We start from the raw sequence: 6,000 nt of genomic DNA on the forward strand, positions 1-6,000 counted from the left end.
ATGATCTATGAGGAATGGAAAACATAGTGCTTACAAAAGTGAAACATATGTTTAATTATGGTGCATCCTGCATGAAAGAATTGTATTAGGTGTTTTTGTGGAATTATACAGAAGCTATACTATAACTTTGAGAAAATAAATTTGGACGAAATTTTTTCCTGTGATTGCAACTATGCTACTAAACAAGCATTAGACACATGAATGGGAAATGCACAGGAAAGAAAATGCTAGAGGTGAGAGGAAAGTGACATTGTGGGAAATTTCTTTTCTAATACTTCTGTAAAATGGGCAAATAAAAATTAAGTTACAACCATATAGGAGTATTGTAATCAAAATCCTCCTAGCCGCAGAGAATAAATTACTACTCAAGCTTTTTAAAAAAATATTTTTATTGGTTTCAGAGAGGGAGGGAGAGGGAGAGATAGAAACATCAGTGATGAGAGAGAATCATGGGTTGGCTGCCTCCTGCAAACCCCACACTGGGAATCAAGACCACAACCCAGGCATGTGTCCTGACCAGGAGTCAAACCGTGACCTCCTGAGTCAGCGGTTCTCAACCTGTGGGTCGTGATCCTTTGGCAGTCGAACGACCCTTTCACAGGGTCGCCTAAGACCATCCTGCATATCAGATATTTACATTATGATTCATAACAGTAGCAACATTACAGTTATGAAGTAGCAACGAAAATAATTTTATGGTTGGGTCACAACATGAGGAACTATATTTAAAGGTCCAGAAGGTTGAGAACCACTGTCCTGAGTTCATAGGTCAATGCTCAACCACTGAGCCATACCAGCCAGGCTCCACTCAAGCTTTTAACATCTTTGTAGAAGCTGAATAAAAAATTTTTAGAAGCAGAATGAATCAGATTTACTGAGTTCGACCCTAAGAACCCACCTGCTAATTTGTCATTTCAGAAAGATCCAACATTAAAATCTATGTTTCACACCAATCAGAAAGGATATATGCACCCCTATGTTCATAGCAGCACAATTTACAATAGCTAAGATTTGGAAACAGCCTAAGTGCCCATCAACAGATAAGTGGATTAAAAAACTGTGGTACAGCTACACAATGGAATATTATGCTGCTGTAAAAAGAAAGAACTCTTACCATTCAGAACAGATGGATGGACCTGGAGAGCATTATGCTAAGTGAAATAAGCCAGTCAGAGAAAGCTAAACATCACATGATCTCATTTGTGAAATATAATGAACAACATAAACTGATGAACAAAAATAGATCCAGAGACACAGAATCATCAAACAGACCATCAAACCTCAGAGGGAAGGCATGGAAGGGTGAGGGGGTGGGGGGGAGGAGGCGGCAGATAAGAGATCAACCAAAGGACTTGTATGCATGCATATAAGCATAACCAATGGACACAGACAGTAGGGGGATGAGGGCATGTGCTGGGGGGTGGAAGTGGCCAGGGAGAGGTTAATGGAGGGAAAAGGAAATATGCAATACTTCAAACAATAAAGAATTTAAATAGAAAACTAAAACAAACAAAAAAACCCTGTTTCAGTTCACTAATAAAAAATCATTTACTGAGGACCTGCTATGTGAACAACTTTTGGGATGCAAAGATGAACAAGACATTCTTTATATTTCTTGGAGGAGATGCTGCCTGGACTGAGGGTGGAGGAGGAAATGTTGATTCCAGGAGTGATTAGGAGGAAACCTAATGGGCCAGGGAATCAAATGAATTAGGTAAGAGGAAGAATGATGTGCAGTCAGGAACAACTGCATTGTTTCGGAAAGTGGGACTAGATGGAACTTAGGCGATATCACATGGGTGGGCCTTCAGGATTGGGCTGGGTAGAATGTAGTTTCATTTTGGACCTGAGTGTTTGTAGACCTAAAGAAGATTCCTCATCCATGGAGATACAGGGCGGGGAGACATCGGTGGAAAGACAGTGGAGGAAGCTTGTGGATTTGCAGGAAACAATGCACAGTGTGAGAAAATAACCAAGGAACTAAACCTGGGAAAGAGCACGTTAAAAAGGGTTGGCAGAAAGACTGGAGCCATGATATGGCTGGGAGCTGTCAGAGGCAGAAGAACTACAAGTCACAAAAGCCAAAGGAAGATCATGCCAATCTGTGAGGGTGCATTGAAGATGAGCCAGTGGCCAGGACTGAGTCTCGGAAAGGGACACCAAGAACATCCTGTGGACAGCAGTGATGCCCGGAGAGTTTCTACTTGCAGGAGTGAAGCAGAGGACCAGGAGCCCATCAAAGTGGTGGATCTCAGCTCATGGAATCTAAGCATCTATAAAAAAGCATCTATAAAAAGTCCAGGGTGATCCCCACAGATGAATTTCTTATTAGAAATTGCTGGACTCTTATTGAGTTATCACTCAAGGTATCATGGGCTTATTAAAGTTTGGTTGGAGGTTAATGGGCAAGTAATATTTATGATTTCTTTTACACTTCTATGAAAAGGATTAGAAGTTGTGACTCTTTTGGTCTAAACTGAGCTAGCTCTCCTTTGCCAAGAAGTGTTTCCCTATTCTTCCTTTTGTCTTCCTAGTCTTCTAAATTTATTAATCAGTGTTAAAGCATGTGCTAACAAATTAAATACAAATTTAATAATATTTTAAATTTCTTTCCTTGAATGAGATCACCCTGATTTTAGGTTGGGCCTTATGACTTAACATTAAATAAAAATACAGTATATGATAATTAGCAACTACCTAGTGTGTGGATTCTGGGTAAAAATGTCAGCCACTGAAAAAAGTCTTGTCTTGAGTCATTCAGAAAAAATCACATGGTAAAGACCAAATCTAGGAGAAGGTTAATGCTAATTTCTCAAAATCTGTAAACTATGCAGCACAGATGCTGTTGAAATCATGAAGTGGAATAGAGAAAATGTACCAGGGAGAGCAAGATGCTTGAATCCGTTGATATTTGGTTAGTCATTCTCATATTGATGGTTGGGTGGTCATGTAAAACCTCAGGCAAGGGCCTTCTGAATGGCCACTTGAGGAAGTGAAGCTGTCAGGATGGGCTTCATACAGAATTGATTTTCTTTACAAAAGACCACTTACTGGCATTTTATTTATTATAAGATAAATAGGAAGGACAATTAAGTTATCTTTCTGTAACCAGATGACCCAAAACTGGTTGAGCCAACTCTCCCTGCATTTTGGCCTATGTTTCTGTGAAATGGTTTTAACATATTTTCTATCACTGTAAGAAATATGTGCTGCTTCCTGATGGCATCTCAGTTGAAGGACAGACGAGGGGAGGTTGACTGGTGCTGGGACACTGGAGTGAGGAGAAGGTCAGTGAAGATTGCCGGTCATCTTAATTCTACTAGTTCTGGAAAATATGAATTTCTCGGGGACTCCAAGCAGCAGGCCAAGGGGAGGGCTCCGAGGGGGCTCTGGGTCCTCACACCAGCCCCCTCCCTCCGAGGCCCTAGGGCAGTCAGAAGCTCTCCATGAGGTCCCATGACCTTGCCTCTGTTCATTTCCCTCCGGAAATTGAAGGATGCCCTTCTGGGTGGGAAGAAATAAAGCCTCCGAGTCCCACAGTGTGTTCATGGGAACCTGACTCCAGCTGCATCTCCTTCAAGTCAACAGCTTCCAGGGTCAGTAGGAGGGTCTGGCCTTTCTGAAGAGCTGCTTAAAGGCTGCCCCAGGTAGCACTTGGGAAAGAAAATAGGCTACTGTCATGGATCCCACTTCCCTACCCAGGGGTCAGATGCATCTTCTAAGAGGGCAAGTTGGCAAGATGGAGAGGAGAGCAATGGGACTAGCCAACCATGAACCCGCCTCACAGGCTTCCTCCCCAGGTCTCTGCATTGCCCTGCCCCTTGGGGTCTGGGCTGAGCCTCAGAGAACCCAGTCTTACCTTTGCCCTGGGTAGAGGGCTGGGGAGCTCTAGGGAAAAGGACTGCTGTCCCGTGGCCCCAAGGAGCTGGGTCATTGGTTTCCTTCCTTGGGTGGACATTGCACAGCTCTGTCCTTGGTCAGTCCTGTCTGAGATGCTGATACCTGGGGGACCATAGGTTGTGGAGAGGTCAGGCTCCTCTTGGGGTAGGACCTAACCCCCCAAAAGCAGAGAAAGGGATGGAGGATGGGAGCTAAGTGCTGAGGAAGCATCTTGTGGTGAGGTTCCTCAAAGTCTGCTAGGCTCTCCACCTGTTCTTGACATTAGATATCAGAGCTTAAGCCAGGCTGGTGTGACTCAGTGGTTGAATGTTGACCTATGAACCAGGAGGTCATGGTTCAATTCCTAGTGAGGGCACATGCCGGGTTTTGGGCTCAATCCCCAGTCTGGGGTGTTGCAGGTGGCAGCCGATCAATGATTCTCTTTCATCATTGATGTTTCTTTCTTTCTTTCTCTCTCTCTCTCTCTCTCTCTCTCTCTCTCTCTCTCTCTCTCTCTCCCTCTCTCTCTCTCCCACTCTGAAATTATTAATAAAAATATATTTAAAAAAAGAAATAAGAGCTCAAGGTTGGGGTGTCTGGCAGACTGCATTTACTTCACAATCATTGGCAAACTCGAGGCCATCAGCAGGAGGGATCGGTCTCCCCTGGTCGGCCAATGCTGTGCATCCTGGAGAAGGGTTGCCAGTTGTGCCAGTCACAGGTGTGTCTTCAGAGCATGACTTCACCCGTAGGAAGGCAGTTATCAAGACTAAGACATTTGCAGGGGCTAAAAGAAAGTACAATCCTGAACCCTGAGCATCCCAGGCTGTGGTCAGGAAGGCCACCCCTGGAGGGGCAGGCAGCCAGTGTGGTATGTGAGTTTTCAGGGATCCCCCTCCCCACACTGTCAGCATTCCCAAGGCTCACCTTTCGGAGGGGTAGAAGGGGACGTGCTGCTGATTTTCGGTGGTCCAATCTGGAGCTGTCTGGCCCAGCTGGGCAGACAGAAGAGTTTAAATGTGGGTTCCCCCATTTCGGGCCAGTCTGGCCGTGTCTTGCTTGTGTCACAGGTGGGAAGCGGGAGTAGCCCTGGCTGCCCTGGGGCCTGTAGGGAAGGGTGTGAAGGAAGGTGTGGAGGCCCCAAGGCCTCAGAGAGGCCCCTCCAGACAGCTCTCACCTCCAGATGCAACTTCCTCCCACACCCCCAGAAGCCTAAGGCTGTCCCCAGGGAGGCTCCAGAAACACAGTCCAGTCTGAGCTAAATGATGACCAGCAACTGCCCAGGACCACAGTGAACAGGGCGCTTTGCCCCAGGCTTCTCTCAGCAGGGATTCACCTCTCCTCCCACTGCCATTGTGCCCCTTCCCAGGCAGTCTTTGCTTAGCCAGAGGGTTCCTAGTCATGGTCTCTTGGGAAGGCTGGTTGAGGGTGGGGTATGTACCAGCCACATGACACAATCACTCCTTCTGAATGAGGGGACTGTGCTTGGCCACGTGGAGGGATAGGGCCTGCAGGGAAAGATGCCCTGAGTCCAAGCCCCGCCACCCCCTTCTAATGGCAGCTCTGAGAGCCTGGTGGGGCCCATGTGTGGATACCCAGGAGCTTGTTACATTTTCTTTGGCCTGAGGACCAGTCCACAGGTGGGATATTCACTCAGAGACTCAGGCCAGATGGACTAGAGGGCTGAGAACTCTCTGTGGAGATGGTTCTTTCTGGAGTGCTGGAGGGCCCACCAGTTTTACCTGTAGCTGCTGCCCACCATGTCTTGCTCCCTGTGCCCAGCAGGTGCCTGACTCCTGAAGCATTGAGAGGTCTGGGTTCCCATTGGCAGGGACTCCTGGCCCAGGGAACAGTTTGCAGAATGGCCCAACAGAGGGGAGATGGTGGGAGGAGGTGATTGGGAAGGAGGGGAGGATAGGCAGGTGAGCTGCCTGCCCAGGTGTCTGCAGGCCAGTGAAGGTCCAGAAGGGGGTTGTGGGGCAAAGGAAAAGTGAAGAGCAGAGAGGGAGGCCAGCTGGACAGGGTGAGGGAAGGAGGAGAAGGGGGACTGGCCGGGAAGTGGAGCAGGGGACCCAGGGGACTGTGGAGGCTGCAAGCCTTTTGGGCCACCAAGTGAGGAGG

The 6,000-nt window shown here is 47.1% G+C and overlaps 1 long non-coding RNA gene across 1 annotated transcript; it reads right to left on the bottom strand.

The window, feature by feature from the left end:
* Positions 1 to 3,116: 3,116 nt before the first annotated feature.
* LOC111823125 lies at positions 3,117 to 4,989 on the bottom strand. Its single transcript, XR_002826130.1, has 3 exons — positions 4,807 to 4,989; positions 3,860 to 4,002; positions 3,117 to 3,653 (listed from the first exon to the last, which is right to left on the bottom strand). It is a non-coding gene; the product is annotated as an uncharacterized LOC111823125 (long non-coding RNA).
* Between the last annotated feature and the right edge of the window lie 1,011 nt (positions 4,990 to 6,000).

This window comes from Myotis lucifugus, unplaced genomic scaffold, assembly GCF_000147115.1.
Source record: "Myotis lucifugus unplaced genomic scaffold, Myoluc2.0 scaffold_402, whole genome shotgun sequence".
NCBI lineage: Eukaryota > Metazoa > Chordata > Mammalia > Chiroptera > Vespertilionidae > Myotis > Myotis lucifugus.